This window comes from Diorhabda sublineata, chromosome 10 (assembly GCF_026230105.1).
Source record: "Diorhabda sublineata isolate icDioSubl1.1 chromosome 10, icDioSubl1.1, whole genome shotgun sequence".
NCBI classification, from domain to species: domain Eukaryota; kingdom Metazoa; phylum Arthropoda; class Insecta; order Coleoptera; family Chrysomelidae; genus Diorhabda; species Diorhabda sublineata.
Genome location: NC_079483.1, coordinates 17,304,842 through 17,332,502, shown reverse-complemented (window position 1 = coordinate 17,332,502; position 27,661 = coordinate 17,304,842). Strand labels below are relative to the sequence as shown.

General features: G+C 31.9%; 1 protein-coding gene across 1 annotated transcript in view; it reads left to right on the top strand.

The window, feature by feature from the left end:
• Window positions 1-254: 254 nt before the first annotated feature.
• Window positions 255-27,661, top strand: part of LOC130449614 (uncharacterized) — a 50,436-nt gene continuing 23,029 nt past the window's right edge. Inside the window, exon 1 of the mRNA XM_056787552.1 lies at window positions 255-273. The gene's annotated coding sequence lies outside the window, so the exon portion shown is untranslated. The remainder of the gene's footprint in view (window positions 274-27,661) is intronic.

Below are 27,661 nucleotides of genomic sequence, written 5' to 3'. Positions count from 1 at the left end.
TAAAAAGTGATTGGTACGATTTTATCTGTGTAGCGGTACAACGTGTGCGAAGAGTATGTTGTGAAAGGTCGTTTGATGGTGAAGAAACAAGAGATCGAGAGGGAGAAAGAATTGTTTGGGTTCATCTCTCTATGTTCTAATGATGCGCTTTGGTAAATTTAGTCTTCTAGTGCATTGGCTTACATAGTGTTTCCGAGATTCACTTTCAACCGTTTATTTTCACAACCCGCCGGGTGGTTCTTGTGAATTCTTGGATTTAATATTAAAAAAATAGTAAGTTTCATTATGTTACTTCTTTTACCGATCGATATTTATAGTTTTATACAATATTCTATGTAGATTTTGCGCTAAATATAGTGCAATATCGATCCCTGTATGGGATGTGAAAAATATTGAAAGTGAGGTAGTTGAATTAGTGAAATTTCATGGAAACCCAACCTTTTTGAAGTTAAATGGAAAATCAAAGGAAATTCTTGATAACAAGCTTGTCCTAAACATTTTTCTATAGTTTAGTTCTATCTGAGAAAATTCAGTTTTTTGAAACTTTGGTGTTAATCTTGATATTTCTGGGAAATTTTAGCGGTTTTTTGAAAATTTTGTGAGAATTTGGAAGTTTTAAGAAAATTAAGCAGTTTTTAAAAAGTTTTCTAACGACTTGGGTTTTTAAAATTCATTTCAGAAGATTCTCTTAAGCTGCTGGGAAAATTTGTAATTATAGTTTTTCGAAAATTTGCAAATTATTTGTAAATTTCAGTATTTTTTGAAAGTTTGACGACCATCTAGATTTTCCAGATACTTTAACCAAATTATTAGGAGTTTTGTGGAAATCTAGAACTTTTTGAGATATTTTAGAAATTCTAGCACAGTTTTGCGAATATTTTGTTTATAATCTATAGCTTTTTGAAAAATTTCAGCAGTTTTTGAAAGTTTTCTGAGATTTCGAAACGTTCTGGGAAATGTCAGCAGCGTTTCAATCGACAGTTATTCCTTGGAAATTCCAGCAGAATCTCGAAAGTCTAGATCTTACCAGGAAAACTCAATAGTTCGCTGACTTTCTAGATCTTTCTGACAAATATCAGCAGGTCTTCGAGAATTTATCCATGTTTCAGATCTTGTCAGGAGATTTAGAAATTTGCTGGCGTTTTAGATCTTTCTGGGAAAATTCAGCAGTTACTTGAAAGTTCACTCAAAGCTTGAATATTATTTAGAAATTCTAGCGCAGTTTTCCGAAAATTTTGCTTATAATCTGTAATTTGTTGAAACATTTTTACAGTTTCCTGAGAGTTTGAAACGTTTTGGGAAATTTCAGCAGCGTTTCAATACACAGCTGAAGTTCTAGGTATTCCTTGGAAATTCCAGCAGAGTCTCGTAAGTCTAGATCTTTCCAGGAAAACTCAATGGTTCTCCGACGACTTTTTAGATCTTTCTGACAAATGTCAGCAGATTTTCGAAAATTTATCGATGCTTCAGATCTTCTCAGGAGATTTAGAAATTTGCTGGAGTTTTAAATCTTTCTGGGAAATTTCAGCAGCGTTTCAATCGACAGTTATTCCTTGGAAATTCCAGCAGAATCTCGAAAGTCTAGATCTTACCAGGAAAACTCAATGGTTTTCCGACTTTTTAGATCTTTCTGACAAATGTCAGCAGATTTTCGAAAATTTGCTGGCGTTTTAGATTTTTCTAGGAAAATTCGGCAGTTTCTAGAAAGTTTACTCAAAGTGTGAAAATCGTTTGGAAGTTCTAGCAGTTTTCGAAAGATTCCTGATAATTTGGTTCTTATTATAAATTAAATTGAATTGAACAATTAGTTCAGAGAGAAAACTCGGTAGATTGCTGACGTTTTGGGTGATTCTAGGAAAATTCTGCGTTTCTAGAAAGTTTACTCAATGTTTTTATATTATTCCCAAAATTCTAGCATTTTCCGAAAGTTTTAATGACAATCTGCATTTTTTTCAAAGTCTTAAGCAGATTTGCGAATATTTGGTGATGTCGTAGATCTGAAACATGTAAAAGTTTGCTCACGTTTTAGATCTGGGAAAATTCAGCAGTTATAATACAGGGTAACCTGAAGCTTGATGTTAAAACTTCGAGAGCGAGTTTCTTGACCTAGTGTATCTCATATTTTATCATAATTTGAAGACTTAAATAATAATTTAGAATGTTAAAATCTAGTATAATTATTATTTAGGATGATTGTGAAAATACCATAAAAGGTTTGGTTAATTATCATAATTATATAATAGCGGTAGCAATCATCATATTCTGGAGTCCAGAATCTACATTTCGGTGATTGGAGATTGTCAGTGAATCATCGAGATAAAAATCTACCTAATAGTCTTCTGCATACGTGTTTTATGAAAGAAAAAAATGTTTGATATGAATTCAAAGACTCAAACAAATCCATTAGTTAGTTTCAAAATATAAAATAGGACAAACATCGAAAGAAAAATCTCGAAATGAGCATTATATTATTTGATTAAATGTATTTGGTGACATACAAGATTTTTCTATAAAAAGTGATGGTCATTTAAAGAATGTTAAGTGTGCCGAATGCGTGTTATGTTAATAAAACCAAGATTTCAATATGTTGAAATGGAATTATGTTGAAATAAATAAAAAAAGATCAAGATTATGTAGATATTGTTTGTGAGAGTTGTTATAAAAGCTATTTCCAATTATATTGAATATACATTATAGGTAGGCGATTCGTGAATCACTCATAATGTCTCATAATATACTTGAAATAAATGGAGCAATTCTACTTTTTCTACAGGGCCATGTGAAAATTCCTCCTCTTAATTTAAACATGTTGAGACTAGTCCCCAATTCTATGAAGGGTGCATTGTTTTACTTTCTGAAGAAGTGCCATAAATATGAAAATGGTGTATTATAACATAAGTTTTAAGCAAGGAAAATATGTGAAATTTATGATGGTTCGTGCTCAATTTGATCATCAGCGGGGTATATTAAAAACTAACCTAGTACCAGCAATGGTTGATTATCGGACTCCCATTTAAAATCATCAGGTAAGGTCTATAAAAGTTGTCGAAAAGTGCCACACAAAATCAATCCAAATGTTGAGTAAAATGGATTTATCTAAACAACCCAAACAGTGATTAGATAAAGAGCAATTACCAGCCAAGAGAAGTCGATTCAATCGGAAAATCTTGCTGTGTGTCTAGTGGAATTATGAAGGTTTAGTGTGGTTGGAAATTATTCCAAATGGTCAAGCTTTCAATGCCGAGGTATATAGTGGACAGTTAATGTAAATGTATGAGGTTTTATTGGAGATATATCAAAGATTGTATTTTCCAAAATCAGTTTTTGGTGAAAAGCGGACAGTGTAGGTTATGCATTTGGACCCCTCGCTTATATAATTTTCTCCTAACTAAATTTTTAAGGTTTTACTATTTTATTTCAACTATTACTAAATCTAGTATTATAATTTTCCGTTTATAAAAAATGAACTTACGTAATATAATTTCTTCACTGTTACTACCACTTACCAAACAAATATCTAAAAGTCTCACACGCTATTTTTGATCTTATTTGTAAATTTCAGTATTTTTTGAAAGTTTGACGACCATCTAGATTTTCTAGATACTTTAACCAAATTATTAGGAGTTTTGTGGAAATCTAGAACTTTTTGAGATATTTTAGATATTCTAGCACAGTTTTCCGAATATTTTGTTTATAATCTATATCTTTTTGAAAAATTTCAGCAGGTTTTGAAAGTTTTCTGAGATTTCGAAACGTTCCGAGAAATTTCAGCAGCGTTTCAATCGACAGTTATTTTTTGGAAATTCCAGCAGAGTCTCGAAAGTCTAGATCTTACCAGGAAAACTCAATAGTTCGCTGACTTTCTAGATCTTTCTGACAAATATCAGCACGTTTTCGAAAATTTATCGATGCTTCAGATCTTGTCAGGAGATTTAGAAATTTGCTGGCGTTTTAGATCTTTCTGGGAAAATTCAGCAGTTACTTGAAAGTTCACTCAAAGCTTGAATATTATTTAGAAATTCTAGCGCAGTTTTCCGAAAATTTTGCTTATAATCTGTAATTTGTTGAAACATTTTTACAGTTTCCTGAGAGTTTGAAACGTTTTGGGAAATTTCAGCAGCGTTTCAATACACAGCTGAAGTTCTAGGTATTCCTTGGAAATTCCAGCAGAGTCTCGTAAGTCTAGATCTTTCCAGGAAAACTCAATGGTTCTCCGACGACTTTTTAGATCTTTCTGACAAATGTCAGCAGATTTTCGAAAATTTATCGATGCTTCAGATCTTGTCAGGAGATTTAGAAATTTGCTGGCGTTTTAGATCTTTCTGGGAAAATTCAGCAGTTACTTGAAAGTTCACTCAAAGCTTGAATATTATTTAGAAATTCTAGCGCAGTTTTCCGAAAATTTTGCTTATAATCTGTAATTTGTGGACAGTGTAGGTTAAACATTTGGTCCCCTCGCTTATATAATTTCCTCCTAACTAAATTTTTAAGGTTTTACTATTTTATTTCAACTATTACTAAATCTAGTATTATAATTTTCCATTTATAAAAAATGAACTTACGTAATATAATTTCTTCAACGTTACTACCACTTACCAAACAAATATCTAAAAGTCTCACACGCTATTTTTGATCTCTGTGAACTTGGTCATAAAAATATGAGTTTTGTAGAGTCGTCGAGCTTCACCTTTCAATATTAAAGATGATGCTAAATAATATAATAGGTGAAAGTAAAAGTATTTTTTAATTATCATCTACGTATATTTTTCACCATTAGTTGACTTTATCCTTTCTTAATATCCGTATTCATATTGTTTTTGTAGTGTTTAAGGTATAATACACGAGGTATAATCAAAAATTACATTGAATCAATCCATTTCAAAATACTGTAATGTTATTATTAACCATCATTCAATAAGTCGTGTGACTAACTAATAAAAACATAGTTTTGTACTAAAAATTAATTTTATCACCTTTTAGAGCAATACAATCATTCCAACGCTTCTCTAATTTTTCTATGACGTGCTTGTAGAAGGATTTCTGGCTTTTGCTTCAAAATAGCTCAAGTTTGAGCTGAATTTCTAACCGATATACATTTTTTTGACATAAGCGTATATCCAACAGTCACTGAGGGTCAAATCTGGACTATAAGGTGGCCGAGGAAGCAATTATGCTTCATTTAACTATCAACTTGTTTTCAGTGTTTTTTCTTCGATATATGAGGCCGATTTTCCTTGATTTTTGGATTTAAACTCTTCTGGAGAACAATATTTCATGCGCATCCCAAAATACTGAGGCCATAACCTTCCCAGCTGAAGTTGTGCATTTGGACGCTTAGGACGTTGTTCACCGGCTGCAGTCTACTCAGGTGATAATCTTTTTCATTCTGAAGTGAAGTGATAGATCCATTGTCTCTTATCGACGCAAAAACTCTGATTCTTTGCGTGTAAACGTAGCAAATCGTTGTTGATTTTGATCGACTGTGAGTAAACGCTGCACCCATTTTGACAACAACTTTTTCACGGTCAAATGTTGACACATAATTGTAAACACACTGCCTTCTGACATCTTTATAGCCTCAGGTATATCGCGCAATTTCAATTTACGATTAGATATAACCAATTTGTTGACTTTTCTGGTGTTTTTTGAAGTAACCACCTCAATTGGACAAATCATAGATGTCTGTACAAACTCTTATATTCAGAAAATTATTCTTTTTCGATGAAACAGAGTCCGGATAGCACTTTTGAAGCGATTGCTGAGCTTGTACAGTATTTCTTTTCATCAAGAAGCAATATCATATGAATTTGACAATGACAGCGCCATCTTTATGTCAGTCACACGACTTATTGAGTGATGTTAATTTATTTAAATAGTTTTTAATCACATGGTGAGATGAATCTATAAACATAATACTCATACACTTACATGGTTAACTATTCACTAACACTTAACATCTAATTTATTTGAATATACCGTTTGGTCTACTTTTTACTATAGCGATCGATGTGTTCACTATGATATTAAATTGTTTGCTCTGTTCGGTTGATTGGGACATTTTCCAGAATCTTGGATTTCCTGGACACTTTTAATTTGCCGTATACATGCAAAATTGTCTCTATAAAAACAATTACAACATATTGTAAATATGTCGCAAAAAATCATAAAGTAAATACGAATAACCGGCGCGTTCACCAAATTTTAGGTTCGGCAACATATTGGAACAGGACTGGTTTCCCGGTCTATATCAGTGAAAATCTTCATTTTGGATGGTTTTCGTATGCTTTATTATGAAGTTATTAATATCGAGAAGCTCTTTGAGACCTTGGTAAAATCATTATTTGGGATAGATTTAAAAAATAGTAGCACTGCATTCTCGTCACCTCCTTTGAAATCAATATTTTTCTGTCGGTGCAAGATTCGTACTAAATCTTGGTCACAGTATTTTGGTGTTCCAAAAGTGTAATTTTTGTTGGTTATGTGAAAAATTGTTTCTATATCAAATTTAATCCAGAACGATAAAGTAGGCTTTATTGATTATTGCGTCCGCCACCATATTAACCTGATCTGGTTCTCTCCGATTACTTTCACAAACTTAAAAAAACTGCTCGACTAATAGCGAAGTAATACTGAAATTCATACGAAAGGGGTCGTAAATATTTTAATTTGTTAGCGAAGAATAAATTTTCTATAGAAAAAAAAAAAAAAAATAAATAAAAATTGGAAACGTGATTTCCTACTTTACTGCATCATGTTATAAAACACCGATTCGAATGGGGATTCTGGTAGAAAGCGGATGTTTGAAATTATTGATTACTATTGTAAGTTATGTCAGTGGTCATGAATTAAGTAAAAGTTATTTGTGAACATTATTAGTACTTGTCGAATCCGCGGGCTTTTCAATTGAAATAATCGAAAGTAACATACCGAGAGTCCTAATGAGAATACTAGTATCTCTCGGATATATATCAAAAACATGATATATTATAATAACAGTGACCTCGAGAGAAACCTGGAAGTTACTATTGAACGATTACGAACTAAACTGCACGTTATTTTTTTAAGAGGCATTGAATGACGCACAACAGTTTTTAACATTTCGAATAACAAACTATCTAGCTGCTGGATAGATTTTCAGAATGACCCGTATCTAAAATCCCTCGCTAACACTGAAAATATCTGTCCTCTAGTCCCCAAAGAAAGTTATCCAATTGTGGTTCCAGCTGCATTGAGATTGAAAGCTAAGTTCAGGTATATACAGGGTGATTCATTAAGAATGTCCAATCTCTGAAGTGTAGATTCTAAACTTCAAAATATGATGATTCTGCTCAACTTGTTTTATGCAAATATTGCTAGCTTCCGAGATACGGGGTGTTCAAATTAAATTTAAATTTTTATTTTCGCAATATTTTTTTATGTTTTCACAATTTCTCTTTGAAAATTCGCAATTTTACGTTATTTACGTTATTATTTAACATTGCTAATAGATTTGTTTGTGTTTATTAAATCAAAGTAAACTTTTTTTGGGCCGAACTTACATCTAAACTAATAAAAAATATTGAAAAGTGTTAAATTCTACAAAAAAAGTTACTCTTCTTTGATTCGTGTTCCGAGAACGTCTTGGAAAGATTCTATTCTCAAATAAAAGTGCCTTTTAACCTTATGTAACATTCAAAAAAGGTTCATTCATCTTTAGAAACGGAATCGGCTCTTTTCTCCTTGAATGTGCTGACTCAGAGATAAAAAGACATATATGCTGATGTATTTGCATGCTTAATTGACTATAAAAAAGCTTTTGACTGTGTGTCACTCAAAAAAATGAACAGCAACAGTCGAAAGAGACAGCAATAAGAAGAGGCGGGCGACAAGGATGTGTATTGTCTCCCCTACTGTTTAACCTCTACTCTGAAGCAGTATTCAGCGAGCCCTCGAGAATACAACTGAAGGCATAAAGATTAATGCAAACATTATAAATAATCTTCGTTACGCAGATGATACCGTGGTAGTGGCCAGTAGCCTACTAGAACTTCAATCTCTTATGTCTAATACGTCCAAGATCAAACTATTGGTATCCTCAAAAATACAAAGAAACGTCACCATAAGACTCCATGGAAAGATTATTGAACAAGTGTCATCTCTAAAATACCTCGTCAACCAGCAATGCGACCCAAAACTCGAAATCAGATCAAGAATTGAGCAAGCGCGGAAAACTCTGAACAACATGAGGACAAGTCTGGCAAATCGCAACCTATAAGTCTGGAACTCCGGAGCAGAATGCTTCGCTTCCTGTCCTTCTGTACGGATGTGGAAGTTGGACCACGGATGCGGCTACAGAGAAGAAAATTGATGCGTTCGAAATGTTCGCCTACAGAATATATTGGACAAACATAGAGGTCCCACAGTAAATGGGTAACTTCTCACGACAATCCATGAGAGAAAGTTGCAGTACCTAGGACATATAACGGTCGGTCGTAGACAAACTTCATGGATCAAAGACTTGCGCAAATGGCTACGACAGACGTCTACAGACATTTGGATCACCAACTTCCGTAGGGAGACGGCGTGGTAAGAAGAAGAAGAACGTTACATATCCTCTTAGAGTCAGATCAGGTCATCGCGTTGTCCATTCTATCGATACTCGCCTCCCTATCCACCGATTGAGATATATTGCCGGATATTGCGTTGGTGATATTCACTGGAAGGGTTTCCTGCATCGAGATATGAATTTGACATAGCTCAAATGACTTAGTTTTCTCAATAAAAAGAGACTAATGATATGATTTCCAGCAATGCCCACCCAAACCTTTTAAGGATATTGCGCTTGGTCTTTCTTATCCAGTGAGGATCAGTTGATCAGTAGTAGTAATTTTGCTGATTAGCACGACGTTTAAACATAACATCTTATAATTAACTAATTTTAAATAATTTTATATAATTTTAATAGACATTTTAAGTGAGATAATTGTTAAATAAAAATTGTTGTTGGATTAGTTTAATTTACTTTAAAACTTCAGCTTTTGAACGACATTTTATGTGGATTCATCGTACTTAATATACAATAAAGATATCGCCATCCATCCAAATGGTATTTTATATTTTTTTTAAACTGTCATGAATCCCTATTATTAAAATCACATTTTCAATGTGACGCAATATTTTGTTTATATCATAAATACTTGTAATCTTCATACTTTAAATGAGTGTCGTTTCTCATTGACATTTGTAACTGAGAATCCTTAATGTTTTTTTTTATATTAAATAAAAATATGTCAAGGTACTTGACGTAAATTCTTTCCCGTTTTAATTCATCGCTTACCTAAACATTTAATCACATTTTTTTGATGTCTATCTGAATGCTGATCGTTTTCTATTCATATACATATTGCTGACATTTATAATTTTCGTTCGTGTTTATAAATGTCGAGATCACAACTTGAATATTATGTAGTATTAGTTAAATGTTCAGATCTTACTAATTTCTAATTCAATTTATGATATAGTTAAGTAATCCAAAACAACCTTTTATACTCAAGTATACCTCAAGTTATCGTTACTATAATTTGTCTGTGTTTACTATTTCTGTTAGTTTTATAGATTCAACTTCAACCCCATTAAGGTATCAATTATTTATTATTTCATTATTATTTTATTTATCTAATTTTATAATTATTATTGTATAAGACAAGAACTTCTACTGGGTTCATTCAATTTGATATTCGTCTAGTTTGCAAATCAGATTAGTGTAACCACTTGTAACTTGGATGAAAGCGTTCAGGATAGAAAAAAGGTTTTTCAAAAATAATGCTGAGTGACTTGATACATCAATTTCATTTACAATAAGGGAAGATGTAGAGACTCCTGAAAGGAAAAAAAAAATCGTTCAGAAATTCCATTCGAATCTAGTTTCGCGCGAACGAAACGACTGAAAACAGAACAGTCGAGGGAGTTTACATCAATAAATGTATTAAACTATGCCACTCGAATGAGTTTAAGAGCTACTGGATAGATGCAAGCTTCAAACATTCAAAAACATTTGAGGAGTCGCTTGAGAAACAAATTATGTCAGGTGAAGACGTTCTAGCCGGTTTTGTGGACGCGGGAAAAAAATCAAAATGTTAATTATGGTTTTATTTGTAGTAATAACATATCCTATTAATAATAATCAACTTTGACATATATTTATAGAGTTCCTGATTTATTGCCAGGTATAGGACCTTTTGTGCCCAGTGTGCGACGTAGATGATGGCCACTCTGGGCACCAGGTACCTTGTAAACCTCCGAGTAGTAGAATTGAACTAATATTTTTCATTTTTTTAACCATTCGCGATGAACGGGAGTTTACATCAATAAATGTATTAAACTATGCCACTCGAATGAGTTTAAGAGCTACTGGACAAATGCAAGCTTCAAACATTCAAAAACATTTGAGGAGTCGCTTGAGAAACAAATTATGTCAGGTGAAGACGTTCTAGCCGGTTTTGTGGACGCGGGAAAAAAATCAAAATGTTAATTATGGTTTTATTTGTAGTAATAACATATCCTATTAATAATAATCAACTTTGACATATATTTATAGAGTTCCTGATTTATTGCCAGGTATAGGACCTTTTGTGCCCAGTGTGCGACGTAGATGATGGCCACTCTGGGCACCAGGTACCTTGTAAACCTCCGAGTAGTAGAATTGAACTAATATTTTTCATTTTTTTAACCATTCGCGATGAACTTCAAAATACACATTTCCCTACTAAGATGGAACTTTATTTTCTTAATCATAAGTTTTGTTCACAAAGTTTTCTGAGGCTCTCCCAAATCGTTCCATTTTGATTCTTCTTATCGCTCAGAAATTCCTTGGTTTTGTCATTTGTGGGCTTCATGTCTTCGACTAGAAACATCGAGAAACCTACTTTTTCCAATTTAATTACTAAATTATTTGTCATCATAAGCATTAATTTTATGAAAAAGATTTTTTAATTAACGTTAACAATACAAGTTAAAGAGAACACACGTTCACATGCCGATAACATCACCCCAAATAAAAATGATAAAAGATGTCAGATTCTCTTAATTACGTGACGTTCTTACTCCCAAAATCGGCGATTAATTCAGTTTTCCCATGATTTTGTTGTAAGTATTTCCGCTATATACCAAGAAAGGAAAGTGAGTTAAATATCTTTATTTATTGCTGACGAGATAAATATCTTCAAGCTATGTTCATGTTTAATAATAATTTTGAATGGAGCGATTATAACCTTACATTCAATGTGTTAAATAACTGGTTGTCGATTTCTTATGGTATGCATCTATCGTGTTATTTTATTAAATAGCCATAATTCATCTTTAACAAAAAACTATTATCTCATATACCTTTTTTAAATCAAGATGTTATGTAATATGTCTTCCAGTTTCATGAACGGTGTGTAGTTTTCAAAATAATACAATAGAAATAGTAAGAAAACTTGCTTGCTTACTTTAATTTAGCTTTTTAATATCAAATTTATCAGTAGAGCTTTAATCAAAAGAGCCGCAGCGTTTTATAAAATAACGGCGGGGGCGGCTCGGGTTAATTGTTATTTATAATACTAATGGGTTAATTTAACTCGTCCATCTAAAATATAAAAATTATTAGTACAGCCATTTTGTAGTAGTTTAACCTAGAAAATTCTTGTCACGAATTCTCAGTTGACTATTTCGTATTTTTGCCTTGTCCAAAAGCACTTTTTTGACGGTATAACTGCATTTTTAATCAAATAAGCTATAAAATTCTTGTTGTGGACTTGGATTCTAAATAACTGAACTTATCCACCTCATTAACAATCTATTATGCCCTTATTGAGTCCCATTGAACATTCTGACTCTTCCTTCCTTATTTATCTTTGAATCCATGTGCCTAATTCGTAAGCATGCTTCTCCAATTGCAGAAAAGTCGTTGGACAGCTATCCACGCGGAGCACGACTCCACGTTCAGAATTAGTTATAGGCTCAATATTTTACAATGCAAAAAAATGCACTATCACTTGCGATATCGATATCATCTTTTCCTGAATTTCGAAATAATTTGAGGGCATATTTACTAAGAAAGTCCCTTCTACTTTGTAAACGACTTCTATTCTATAATTTTGTAATTCGTTGTGGTTTTCTTCTAAATATTGGAATTTTATTGATGATTTAGTTATTTATATTTTTGTTTTTTAGTGTTTACAAGCTTTTGTCTACAAATTGTAACAATTTTTTGACAATATCTATCTTTGACGCTTTTTATGACAAAAATTTTAATTTACAAAAAAATTTCGTACAATTTTTTTCGTAAAATCAATAGTGACGGCGCACTAGCAGTAAATAACCTTAGTTACCAATAAACAATATTGTTTACGGTACACACTTTTTAATAAAAGTTTTTGTTGTTGTTTCGTTTTCGCTTCGCATAATGAGGAATAGTTATGATGAACCTTACGTTGTTATTGATAACTAAGAAGCTGTAATAATAATTGATTTATTACAGAAGTAATTGACGTTGAAGCAATCCGTCTTATTATATCTGAAAGAGAAATTAGAAATATGAGACTCGTGGAGTGAGTTGTCTATGATAAAATGTCTATGTCTATGATCTGTGTACAAATGGCGTAAGCAAGAAATCAAGGTTCTAAGAAAATGAAAGTTATAATGACAAAAATTCAACTGCCCTTAGATTGAGCCACTCCAGATGTTCAATATAATTGTTTTTTTCATTGGAGATTGTTCATCAGCAATCTTTCTAACAAAGTATTGAAAAGAATAAGCTCAAAAATCCATTTTTTTGGACTAAAAAACTTTCTATTGGAGGACATAAACCTAAAATTCTCTTTCTGTTATTTAAAAAATTTGGAGGTAGTTAATTAACTACTACTATTAACTACGACAGAAAAATTTGAAGCTTGTTCCCTAAAAAACATTCTAACAAAATATTAGAGAGAATTGGCTCAGAATTCGACATCTAATATTTTAAAAAGTCGTAGGCTGTTCAATAACAAACCATTTTAACGGATTATGGTGATAATTAGTTCAAAATTCTAGATTTGTTGCTTAAAAAACTTGTTCACTAATAAATATTCAAACTATTTGGTGAAATGAGGTCAAAATCCTATATTTCGAGCTTGAAAAAGTTGTTGTTAATGAACAAACATTCTAACAAACTACTAGATTAAATTAGCTAAAAATTCTACATTTGATATTTAAGAAACTTAAAGATTGTTTACTAAAAAATATTCTAACCGGCTATTAGAGAAAACAAGTCCAAAATTCGATATCTTCGAGATTGTTTGCTAAAAGACATGCTAAGAAACTTGAATATTTTTCACTAAAAACCTTAAGGTTGTTTAATAACAAACATTCTAACGAACGATAGAGATAATGAGCTTAAAATTCTAGAGGTGTTGTGCAAAAATTTTGGAAGCTGTTCATTAACAAACTTTTGAATAGAATGACCTCCAAACTCTACATCTGTGTACCAACAAATATTTCAATAAACTATTAGATAAAATGATCTCAGAATTCTACATTTGTTGTTTAAAAAACTGAAAGGCTGCCAACAAAAAACATTTCAAGAAACTCTTGGAGGAAGCTAACCCAAAATTCGATATCTGTTTCAAGAAAACTAGGAGGCTGTTCACTGGCAAACATTCCAAGAAACTATTAGATGAGATGAGTTCGGAATTATACATCTGTTGTTTGAAACTTGGAGCTTGTTCAATAACAAACATTCTAACGAACGATAGAGATAATGAGCTTAAAATTCTAAAGGTGTTGTGCAAATATTTTGGAAGCTGTTCATTAACAAACTTTTGAATAGAATGACCTCCAAACTCTACATCTGTGTACCAACAAATATTTCAATAAACTATTAGATAAAATGATCTCAGAATTCTATATTTGTTGTTTAAAAAACTGGAAGGCTGCCAACAAAAAACATTTCAAGAAACTCTTGGAGGAAGCTAACCCAAAATTCGATATCTGTTTCAAGAAAACTAGGAGGCTGTTCACTGGCAAACATTCCAAGAAACTATTAGATGAGATGAGTTCGGAATTCTACATCTGTTGTTTGAAACTTGGAGCTTGTTCAATAACAAACATTCTAACGAACGATAGAGATAATGAGCTTAAAATTCTAAAGGTGTTGTGCAAATATTTTGGAAGCTGTTCTTTAACAAACTTTTGAATAGAATGACCTCCAAACTCTACATCTGTGTACCAACAAATATTTCAATAAACTATTAGATAAAATGATCTCAGAATTCTATATTTGTTGTTTAAAAAACTGAAAGGCTGCCAACAAAAAACATTTCAAGAAACTCTTGGAGGAAGCTAACCCAAAATTCGATATCTGTTTCAAGAAAACTAGGAGGCTGTTCACTGGCAAACATTCCAAGAAACTATTAGATGAGATGAGTTCGGAATTATACATCTGTTGTTTGAAACTTGGAGCTTGTTCAATAACAAACATCCTAACGAACGATAGAGATAATGAGCTTAAAATTCTAGAGGTGTTGTGCAAAAATTTTGGAAGCTGTTCATTAACAAACTTTTGAATAGAATGACCTCCAAACTCTACATCTGTGTACCAACAAATATTTCAATAAACTATTAGATAAAATGATCTCAGAATTCTACATTTGTTGTTTAAAAAACTGAAAGGCTGCCAACAAAAAACATTTCAAGAAACTCTTGGAGGAAGCTAACCCAAAATTCGATATCTGTTTCAAGAAAACTAGGAGGCTGTTCACTGGCAAACATTCCAAGAAACTATTAGATGAGATGAGTTCGGAATTATACATCTGTTGTTTGAAACTTGGAGCTTGTTCAATAACAAACATTCTAACGAACGATAGAGATAATGAGCTTAAAATTCTAGAGGTGTTGTGCAAAAATTTTGGAAGCTGTTCATTAACAAACTTTTGAATAGAATGACCTCCAAACTCTACATCTGTGTACCAACAAATATTTCAATAAACTATTAGATAAAATGATCTCAGAATTCTACATTTGTTGTTTAAAAAACTGAAAGGCTGCCAACAAAAAACATTTCAAGAAACTCTTGGAGGAAGCTAACCCAAAATTCGATATCTGTTTCAAGAAAACTAGGAGGCTGTTCACTGGCAAACATTCCAAGAAACTATTAGATGAGATGAGTTCGGAATTCTACATCTGTTGTTTGAAACTTGGAGCTTGTTCAATAACAAACATTCTAACGAACGATAGAGATAATGAGCTTAAAATTCTAAAGGTGTTGTGCAAATATTTTGGAAGCTGTTCATTAACAAACTTTTGAATAGAATGACCTCCAAACTCTACATCTGTGTACCAACAAATATTTCAATAAACTATTAGATAAAATGATCTCAGAATTCTACATTTGTTGTTTAAAAAACTGGAAGGCTGCCAACAAAAAACATTTCAAGAAACTCTTGGAGGAAGCTAACCCAAAATTCGATATCTGTTTCAAGAAAACTAGGAGGCTGTTCACTGGCAAACATTCCAAGAAACTATTAGATGAGATGAGTTCGGAATTCTACATCTGTTGTTTGAAACTTGGAGCTTGTTCAATAACAAACATTCTAACGAACGATAGAGATAATGAGCTTAAAATTCTAGAGGTGTTGTGCAAAAATTTTGGAAGCTGTTCATTAACAAACTTTTGAATAGAATGACCTCCAAACTCTACATCTGTGTACCAACAAATATTTCAATAAACTATTAGATAAAATGATCTCAGAATTCTACATTTGTTGTTTAAAAAACTGAAAGGCTGCCAACAAAAAACATTTCAAGAAACTCTTGGAGGAAGCTAACCCAAAATTCGATATCTGTTTCAAGAAAACTAGGAGGCTGTTCACTGGCAAACATTCCAAGAAACTATTAGATGAGATGAGTTCGGAATTCTACATCTGTTGTTTGAAACTTGGAGCTTGTTCAATAACAAACATTCTAACGAACGATAGAGATAATGAGCTTAAAATTCTAAAGGTGTTGTGCAAATATTTTGGAAGCTGTTCATTAACAAACTTTTGAATAGAATGACCTCCAAACTCTACATCTGTGTACCAACAAATATTTCAATAAACTATTAGATAAAATGATCTCAGAATTCTACATTTGTTGTTTAAAAAACTGGAAGGCTGCCAACAAAAAACATTTCAAAAAACTCTTGGAGGAAGCTAACCCAAAATTCGATATCTGTTTCAAGAAAACTAGGAGGCTGTTCACTGGCAAACATTCCAAGAAACTATTAGATGAGATGAGTTCGGAATTCTACATCTGTTGTTTGAAACTTGGAGCTTGTTCAATAACAAACATTCTAACGAACGATAGAGATAATGAGCTTAAAATTCTAGAGGTGTTGTGCAAAAATTTTGGAAGCTGTTCATTAACAAACTTTTGAATAGAATGACCTCCAAACTCTACATCTGTGTACCAACAAATATTTCAATAAACTATTAGATAAAATGATCTCAGAATTCTACATTTGTTGTTTAAAAAACTGAAAGGCTGCCAACAAAAAACATTTCAAGAAACTCTTGGAGGAAGCTAACCCAAAATTCGATATCTGTTTCAAGAAAACTAGGAGGCTGTTCACTGGCAAACATTCCAAGAAACTATTAGATGAGATGAGTTCGGAATTATACATCTGTTGTTTGAAACTTGGAGCTTGTTCAATAACAAACATTCTAACGAACGATAGAGATAATGAGCTTAAAATTCTAAAGGTGTTGTGCAAATATTTTGGAAGCTGTTCATTAACAAACTTTTGAATAGAATGACCTCCAAACTCTACATCTGTGTACCAACAAATATTTCAATAAACTATTAGATAAAATGATCTCAGAATTCTACATTTGTTGTTTAAAAAACTGAAAGGCTGCCAACAAAAAACATTTCAAGAAACTCTTGGAGGAAGCTAACCCAAAATTCGATATCTGTTTCAAGAAAACTAGGAGGCTGTTCACTGGCAAACATTCCAAGAAACTATTAGATGAGATGAGTTCGGAATTCTACATCTGTTGTTAAAAAAATTTGGAGCTGGTTTACCATTAAACATTCTAACAAATTATTCGATGAAATAAGCTCAACATTCTACTTTTGATGTAAAAGAAACTTGGGGGATGTATACTAAAAAACATACTAAAAAAACGAGCATAAAAATTTTCTTTCCTTAAAAAACTTGGAGGTTGTTGATCAACGAACCTTTGAATGGAATGAGCTCAAAATTCTACATCTGTTGTTAAAAAACTTAGAAGTTAACTAACAAACATTTTACCAAACTATTCAAGAGAATAAGCTTTAAATTCTACATCTGTCTAATGTTATTTCCAGAGAAAACAATTAAAAACGTGCTTTTAAATGTTGGATGTAAGTTATGTCATTATCTTTTTGCCCAGTTTGTATGCGTATCTGTGAAACTGGAATTCAACTCATCAAATAACTCTGTTCACATTTGGAATCCTTCGGGTTACAACAAATCGAGGATAATTTAAATAAATATGCTTTATTACTAACCGTTTAAGGATTTTGTTTATCACGAATGATTCAAGGATTATAGCAAAAATAAAAATCTACTCACTACCAAGCGTAAGGTTCAAAAACATTTATTTGAGTTCAATGAACACTGTTTGGTTTAGCGTTTGAACTATCAACCCTAGATCTGCCATAACCATTTAGAAAGTGCGCATGCGATTCGTCCTTGAACTGATTCGGAATCAGACCCATCAATCAAGCTTATGTTTCGTTCTCTCTATTTCTTGAATGAGATGTTGAAATTAATAACATTGCGGTGATTAAATTCAAACCATCACCTTTTAATTGAAACTCAAATTAACCGAAAAAAATTATCAAATAGATGTTTATGATAAAATATGTAATTGGAGATATTCTGAAAAAATTGTGCTTGCATAATGTCAATAGGTTAACTATTTAAACGTCATTTATAAATGGATATCGAGTTACGCAATTAGATATATGATTTTATATATTATTAGGTACACAGCTTTCTTGTGATTAAATTGTGAAAGATGAACATTTTCCCAAACCTGTTTAAACTATCTAAAAAGTTGTTTAAGTAACACAAAATCATTTTCGATTTGAGTCGGGTAACTAACGTCTTGTAACAAACCATTATCTATAAAATTATTAAACTAGACAATAATTAAGTCATTTCGTAGGCTAAAACTTTGATTTATTTGTTTCGAATAAACAGACTTAAGCTTTTCTGAATTTATTAGTTCTATTTAAGAATTATCTCTTTCTCCAGAGGTCTAATAAATTTCATTATCTATGCAGGCTACTAAGAAGCTTCAAATGCTTATAATAGCAAGTCATTCTTTAATTATTGTAATTTTTTCTTCCCATTTACAGAATATAATGTCATTAGTTACTTTTCGGGGCTGGTATGTACCAAGTCATCATAAATATTGTCATTCAAGGATGCGTTTACATATTTTTATAAACTTGGTATTTATCTAAATGTAATGTTTTAAAACCTTCAGCAACAACATATCTAATGAAAGAAAGATAATTAGACAGATTGAGATTGATTTTCGTTTCTAATTTCTGTATTTCAAATGATCTTTGTATGAGAATGCACGCAGTCGCTGAATTCATTGTGAGCAAACAACAAAGTGACAAATAATAATTAGCCATATAAGTTCAGTAGGTACTTTCAATTGTCTATTAAATGTTTACCGTTTCTTCACCCTAGTTGGTTTAAATCCGAACTAACTAATGAGTATTAGTCATTTTATTTTGTACCCAACAAATAGTCCATTGTTGGTAACACTATGAAATATTTCCAAAAATGAACTAATCAAATATAGGTATAATAATATATGGAATTAATGTTGGGAAGACAGAATGGCAACGATTTCTCTATCCTCCGAAGTTCCAGCTCGGTTCTGCGCATTTTCAAGCATGCGCAATATAGATAAAGTCTCTCGAACGTTTTTTCCCACACCTACCCATATATAACTAAATTCTGTGACTGCCTAATACCTTATTTGGCAAATAATTCGATTTATTCGCACGTTTGATTTATTAGAAGGTAAAGAAACCGAATTTTCGTTTATTCGGTAATAATAGTTAATAGGGACTTTATTAGGAAGTGAAGAAACTCGGCCTAAGCTAATCATCTGGCGACGAGAGGCAGCATAAATCATTCCAAGTTACAAGCTTTAATAGGTTTTCCAAAAAGTAATGAGTCGATGATCATTAATAGGAAATAAAAAATAAGAAAAGCCCTAGGTCTGAAATAATCGAAGAGATTTCTTTCTTCATCCAAAAGATCCATTAATTAAGCAAAGAGGAGCAGGGGCGAGATTTTTTGTGTTATTGTACAGCCTATAGAACAAGACTGCTCAACCTTTTGAAGAGTCGGGCCAAACGGTGGATTCAGTCGTTAACGACGGGCCACTTACATTTCCTGTTTCAGTTACTCTTAGGACAAGCGCAATAAAAACTTAATTATCAAGAAAAAAAATTGAATTATTGTTTATTAGGAACAAATTGTATCTTATCCTAAAATCTAAATAAAGAAACAAAATTGATCTTAATTCTAGGGTAATTTGTTTATACAATCAATGTGATTTCTGTCATTGTTTGTCTTTTAATAATTTACTTATGTTTGGCGACAAATCCGACGTTGATAGTAACAACAAAACTACTTAAAAACTGTAACGCCAGGTCAGTTTTTGCTGGAAATTCTCCTTTTGTTACCAATTTTCAGAAATCTGCAAAATCTTCTGAAGAATTTTGTGCTGCAACAAGTACAAGTTCTAATTAAATATTGGCAGGATAAGTAACTAATTACGAAAGGATTTATAAAAATTTGTACATTTTACTCTTGAAATCTTGAAATCTCCCATCAAATGACTGTGATAAGCATTTAATTTTGGATTGGTATTTAGAGTAATTAACAGAAACAATATTGAGCTCCTCTTTCAAATGTTTAAATGTGGAGAAGAGAGCTAATTGAAAAGAGAATCAATATTGAGCTAATTCATAATGTCAACAAGAAATACAAGATCACTCAACCAGGTTGTATTCTTCAGTAGATCAACTTCGAATGGTAAAGCCCCTTTCTGCTCTAAAAATTGCGACACCTGTTCTCGCAGCTAAAGAAATGTTTCAACATGCTGCCCCTTAAAAGACAGTGCACAACACAGTTGTAACTCTCCATATTCTCTGATTTCTTCTTCAAATAATTGCCTGAATTGATGTCTGTTAATAGCTTTTGCTATACACTTGCGCGGGCCACTTAAACTTCCTTCGCGGGCCACAGTGTGGCCCGAGGGCCTGGGGTTGAGCAGCCTGGCAATAGAACATCAAAGCACCTCCAATGCGATTACAGTATTTACATTTACGCTTAGTAAAATCAGAATGAATCGGTAGTTTATTTTGCTGCTACATTACTGGTAAACAGTAGATCAATAAGTCACACTGCTAGCGAATTAATCTAATCTAATCCTGATGCAGCTTATTTTTTATTTAGATCGATATATTTTCTGTAACCAGCTTTATCAAAGGTCAAAAAAATCCAGCAAGCAAGTATGTTCCTTTTTCTTGAGTACTTTTCTATACCGAAGATAGATTAGAGGATGAAAATAGGTAGGTATCTTCATTTTTTTGTAACCAGGAACTTAGGGTAATTACTGATTCTTATTTGATCAAGTTTTAGGTACTTTTTTGAAAGCTGCGTCATGTAATCTCTGCTTGATTATCTGTGAAATATCTAAAGCTTCAACTCTAGCTACTGTTAAATTTTTAAAACATTTCTTTACGTTTTAGAAAAGTTTCGGTAATGAACTTCTTTTTCAGGTCCCTCTTCTCACTTAGTAGAGAAGTAAAGTTTTAATATTCACTGTAAATAGTCACTGATGAGTCGTACTTTCTTAGGGAGGACCAAATCGCTCATTTTTGATACTTTTATTGTCTATATCATTTTTATTTATTCAGAGAAAGACCCTGTTGGGCATGTTCTTTTAACTCTAGTAATGTAAACCTTTGAATTTTGTCGTTTCTTCGTGCTGTACAGACCTGAAGTTTTAAGTTTCAACAGTTACACTTCTTCATGTAATTAGTACTTCTATCGATGTCACTAGATATTTAACCTCCATATATTTTCCAGTCTGTTGTATATTCGTTTAGAAACAAAGATTTCAAATTTGGAGATTTTTATTTTCGGGTTTTTGTTTAGTCCAACTGTCCAATTATTTTCAGACCCTCCTATGATAAATTTAGCAAAGAACTTGAATCGAATTTTTAGGACTAGGTATATTGAAACAATTTCTATCATTAACACTTTTTGTGTTAATGTCTTTTTGACATTATCGTTGAATAACTCATGTTAATTTCCTGTTAAACTGAAAAGTAGTTTCTTCCCAAGTTTCCAAGTAGTTACTAATTAGGATGTAAATTTTTTCCTTTATTTAAGTACTGTTAAAATTTGGTATTTTACACTTGACTAACCTTGTATAACGAGTTTACTTTTAGCTCACTAGGGTTGTATTCGTCATTCACACCCACTATCGCGTGATGTGATTTCTCAATTTGATCTAATTCATTCAGTTACTTATTTGATTAATGATTGACATTTACGATTTCTGTTTTCAATCTACTTAATCCTAATTGATTTCACTCGTGATAAGATTCTAAATGAAGAAATAAACAACTAATTCTTCCCATAGCTAACATATTTGGAAGATTAATATGTATTAGCTTAATTTATTATTATATTGCTTAATTTATTATATTAAAAACCTTTGTTTATTGCATAAAATCCTATATTGACAATTATCGATTTTAAATGCTGTAATATTGAAAATTATACGAGGGTTGATACATTAGTTTTGAGGTATACAAATAAAAACAAATATTTATAATTGGATATGGCTTCATTCATCAAAATATTCTCCATTAAGATCAATATATTTTTGTATGCGTCTGGACTAATTGATGTGATTTGGACTCATCAATCGCTTCTCCAGGTGTAGAAAAACGTTGATTCGAAATTTATTTTTTATCACCTGGAATCAATTCATGATTCGACTGATTTTCCTGATTTTTTCACTTCTGGTAAACAAATGCTGGTGTACCATTCCACGTTGCTCCGATAGAACGGCGGTGACATGTCCAGCTTTTGTTGGATTGGATTTAGCACAAATCGACACAAGCTTCATTCTGTAGCGCAGTGCCCCCATGATTGAATTTTGAAAATTAGCGAAATACGGTTGCAGGAGATGGTGCTTCATCACCAAAATTGGAAGCGAGTTGATCAATGCTGTTGATTTAATCCACGTCAAAAATCATATTTTGACCAAGATGAATGTTTCAGGTATCTGTAAATAACTCAAACAACACGTCCTGAGTACGTTCAGTAATAAAAAATCTAAACTATACGATGGAAATGTCATATTTGACATATTTACATCAGTATTGTCATATTTTAAATCTTAACTAGCAGCCCTCGTATATGAGAATAGGAAGTGAGACATTTATTGCATCAGATATACCAGGTGCATAAGAAAATTATCGAATTAATAGTCTAAGAGCCACAATAAAAAAAGTAGGTTCAACAACAGGTATTTTTTTTTCGAATATGTTCAGGGGTGTCTCCTAAATGTAAATCCAAGTGGGCCATTTTGAAAAACACGTTTCTATTTATATCTCGCGAGGCGCGTATCGTATGACAAAAATTGTAAGGGTCATTATTGTAGATAATAATATTTTCCATCTTTTTTATTTGAAACTTTTTTTTGTATAACGCATAGGTTTTTAATTATGGCGCTGTAAACTTTTTTCAATATGGTTTTTGCTAAATATTTAGTTAATGGTCAATGATAAATTAAAAATGGTAGTAACTGAATTGTAGAGCATAAAATTTCATTGGAAACCTATGCGTTATACAAAAAAAAGTATCAAATAAAAAAGATGGCAAAAATTATGGTACCTTAAGTTATATTTCAATTTCAACTTAACCTAACCATAACGCAGTTTCCCGGTGACAGCATAAGTAATATTGATATAAAAATTGGAACTATTATTAATAGAACAAGAAAAGACAATTTTGAGGAGTCAAAAAATGTTAAAATCCGTTCGGTAAAACCCGAGATATTTATGTTTAAAGGAAAAATGCATAAAATTTACATATTTCTTAGGATATCTCGTTATACGAAAAAGATATCGACATGCGGCTTTCACTATTTTGTTGCTAATTTGGTCTACTTTTATATTCCTTCATTAAAACTGCATGTTGCCATTCAACATTTTTCAAGGATAGCTAGATTTAAAAAAATATATAAATAGCGCCCTCTAGCGTATACGTTACTCATTAGGTTGTTTCGAAATTATAACTCTTACATTGGTAGAAAGGAGCTCTATTCAAAAATACTGAGTTTGCATAGATAGGTTAAGTAGAATTGGACTTACAGGCGTTTTTTCATAATAAAGTTTCCGCTTCCCCCCCCCCTCTTATTTGAAGAGATAGACTAAAACTTGTTAAATCAAATATACTCTAAATTTCTTGAAGACTACGATAATCATAGTTTAAGTGCATATTAATTAGGCAAAATTTGTAAATTATTCATTTTATAATTTTTGGTACTTAATTACGCCCTCTGGCGGTGGACCTACAACTCTGTAAATAATATCCAGGTCTTTTATGAGGCCACTTTTGTTATAAATTTTTTTTCCCGAAGCTGTACTATAAACGGTTGCCGAGATATGGCCGAGAGCCATTCTTATTGGGACACCCGGTATAATAATGATCTGTACAATACGATGCGCGGTTCGCGAGATATTTAATAAAACGTATTTTTGGCAGCTGAAGTGAAGACACCCCTGAACATATTAAAACAAAATACCTGTTCCCGTACGTTTTTTATAAATAAGAAAAATTAAAATAAGGGAAACGAAAATAATAGATTGAAAAAATTAAATGAATTCAATATAAATAGATTAGTAAGAAAAGTCACTGTCAAGAAAAGACAAAGTACAAATAGAAGATAAGAAACCAAGAAACAAAAATGTCTTCAGAATACAATAAATTGTTGTGGTAATATTAATGATAATTAATTAAATATTTAATGACGTCAACGAAATAACGAGCCGCCACTGTGTCTAAGTTCGTCTTGATAGACAGTTCGCACAAAACTTCACAATAGATTATTCTTCATTGCAAACTGGATGAATCTTTTAACTAAATACGTAAACAAGATTTATAAACAAATACACTTTCTAATTGTCCTATGTAATTTTTAATTTATCTGAAGGAAAATTCTCACGGAATGGTGTAATCTACTCTATTGTAATTTAAGAAGATCTTTGTTAACTTTATTCAACTAACAAGTACCTATGAATTATTCACTCTAATTAACATCAACTACTCGATAGGATAAACATAAATAATAATAATTATTATCTATTCGAAGGCAGCGATTTTTTTCCTTGAGAGGTTATGTTTTTATTCATATTACGAGGGTTACTACTTTAGTTTTGAGATACAAAATTAGAAACAATTATTTATAATGGGACGTGGAGTCGTTGTTTTTCAAAATATTCTCCATTAAGGTTGTGATTGAACCAATTTTTTCATTCCAATTAAAGTACACACAACTCCTTCAGGTATACAGGTATAGAAAAACGTTGACCTCGTAATTTCTCATTAATTCGATAACTTTTTCGAACACTTCTGGTAAACAAATACCGTTCAGAATTGATCTTTCTTCGTTGCTTTAATAAAATCAAGTTATTCATAAAAAACAGGCAACCATTTGCTTCGAAGTGCTTTGTCCGCGAAAAATTTTTCTTGGTGTTGCCATATCTTGAAACTTAAGTAGCTACATTTGTATAAAACTTGTTCGGCTGCATTATAAACAAAATACTTTAAGCAAGACTTTAATTTAAGATGTCTTAGAACGTCTGCTTCATAATTTTTCTATTTTTACTTATTATGTTACAAAAAATCTGTAGATAAAAAAGAAAAATAGTGTTTTCATCAGTTATTTCTATATAAAAACTGAACTTAAACATCGTGAATTGATTCATCATAAATTTCGTGGCGTAATTTGTGTTCTATTTTGAAAATGAAGAATTTGACTAAATTTAATTTGAAGGTTCGAAAATAAATAAAAAGGTGATTCATGATATTTTCCTTATTTGAAGGAAACTGTTGAAATATCTTGGTTCTGTTTATTGAAATCACGCATCTTGTCCTGGTTAGGCAACTTTTGGAGTTGCAACAAGTATAATAGTTGCCTTTTGAACTATCCTATTTGTTTTTGTTCAAATTTTTTGCTTTCTCTTCTTGTTTTTGTGAAAGGACGAAATTCTGTCAATTCTATTCATCTACTGTTCTGGCGTTTTTGATATGTATCATTATTCCATACTCCTCGATAAAGTAGATTAGGAATCCAATAAAACAGCTGGATTTAATGTAATCGCAAGTTCTATTGAATTTTACATTGATAGTTTTATCGAATTACAAAATTGGTAAATTGCTGCGCTATCTCGGTGTGAATCATTATTCTATTAATGTTTGTTTCCTTTGTAATATTTACGTAAAAAATAAATTTGTGTGTCCTCAATAGAAGAAAATAATGATTGATATTTCGTTGGCCCTCGAATACAAACTCTAGACGCTCTACTTTTGAATTGAAACAATAGGTGCCGGTAGAATCATCCATTCATGTAACCATTTGGCTACTTTCATCTTTCAACAAAATTCAATTACACAATGAAACTTTTGTGTAACAACTATATCGAACAAGAGACTCTTTTATATTTATTCAACTTATGATATTGAGGAATGTTGCTTGTATGTAATCAGTTCTTTTTAAGAGGCTACAGCGGTTAATATATCGATCATTTCAACCCATTATGTGTCAGATTCCAATGAATTTCTAGAGATTAATGAACGGATAAAATATATTCGGAGAATGGCAACAAGGTATACGAGCTGACGAACTGACCTAGAGATGGCGGTAGTTGATAAATACCACTGTACTAAAAAGTATATGTTTCAAGTTTGAAGTTTGAAGATATCACGTTGCTTAAAATTTGTTTGGCATCCATCAATAGTGAACGTGAAAGGTTTTAGCCCAACCAATATGAAACCTGAACTAGATTCTACTTTGGGTGAGATTGATCCTTCGTTTTTAACAGTAAAATATTGGTTAGCAGAGTTTAAACGACCTGCGAAGACCAGCATTGCTGTGGTCGACCAAATGAGGTGACGACTCCGGAAATGTTGCAGAAAATCCATGAAGCGGTACTGGATGATCATCGACTGAAAGTGTGCAAGATAGTAGACATAGTAGGTATTTCAAAAAGTGCGGTAAATCGCACATTAACTCAAAATTTGTCTAAATAATGCCATCTCATAAAATGAGGTATCTACGCCTATGGTAGATCAAACAAAATGGTCGGCAAGGGTTTTTATAATCTGCAATTGATATTGGGAGAATTATAACTCTAAAAATAACGTGTTTTATTCGCGTACTTTGTTCTGCTGTAATACTAATATTCTAATAACATGATACAAGGTCTAATGGCTTGGTTCATTTCAATCAAATACTTAAATATCTGTGCAACTTAGGCGTCAATTACCAACATTTCAGTGTTAATTTCAACTGCGAGTAATAGCGGTTTCTAATTGCAATTTCAATTTTATTTGACATTGTATGTATCTAATAAACACTTAATTTTTGTTGTCGACAGTGATAATTTCTTCGTTTAAATGTCCGATCTAATTATATATCGACAATGACCTTTTCTTGATTGAAAGTTATGCGCAACAGAAGAAAAATTGTAGTATGTTTCATTTCATATAGTTATCACGAAGTTCATGACTGCGGTAACATCTTTTAATGGTCAATAGATTGTTGAGTTCTATGTGAATCTCTAACGATTGAAATTCGGTTTCCTTGACACGAATTATACATGAGAATAATGGGTTATTTATACTTCTTGGTCTCACGATGGACAGATACGGTTAAGTAGATGTTAATAGACATGATAATAAAGATATCAGGAAATGTATAATCATTGCATTGCGTTCATGAATCGATCAAATAATACAAACTGGAAAATTACAATCTAGTAGTTGTTAATAATAAATTTTTATTACAGATTTCTGAAATCTGAATAGTTAAGCTCTATTGCCTCGGTCTCATATATAGGTTTTGAAAGTGAGATCAATTTCTACCGAGCGGCTCCCTTCTAATGCCGAGAGACTTTTGGTGGCCCTTGGCAGAGTTTTGTACTGACCCCCCGTGACAAAATGGACAAAATCGGAAATTGATAGTAACCTTATTCTTGTACTGGCCGAATATCTTATAAATGAATGGAATGAGCTATGAAACATCTTTAGACCAATAGGTTAATAGGCTTACATGACTAAGAAAAATTCAATATAGTCTGAAAATTCTTCAATGCTTTCAACCATCATCTGTCACACAGCTATGTTCGAAATAAATAAGTTTTGGTACATGAAAATATTAATTTGTAAATTATAATTCCATTTAGTTTTGAGGTTTGATTGATTATTGCTTATAGTAGTTGTTAACAAGATATTTGAACTGTTTTGAAACTAATTGATGGGAAACAAGAAGCATTTCAAACCTATTTTACGTTTTTCATTTTTTAA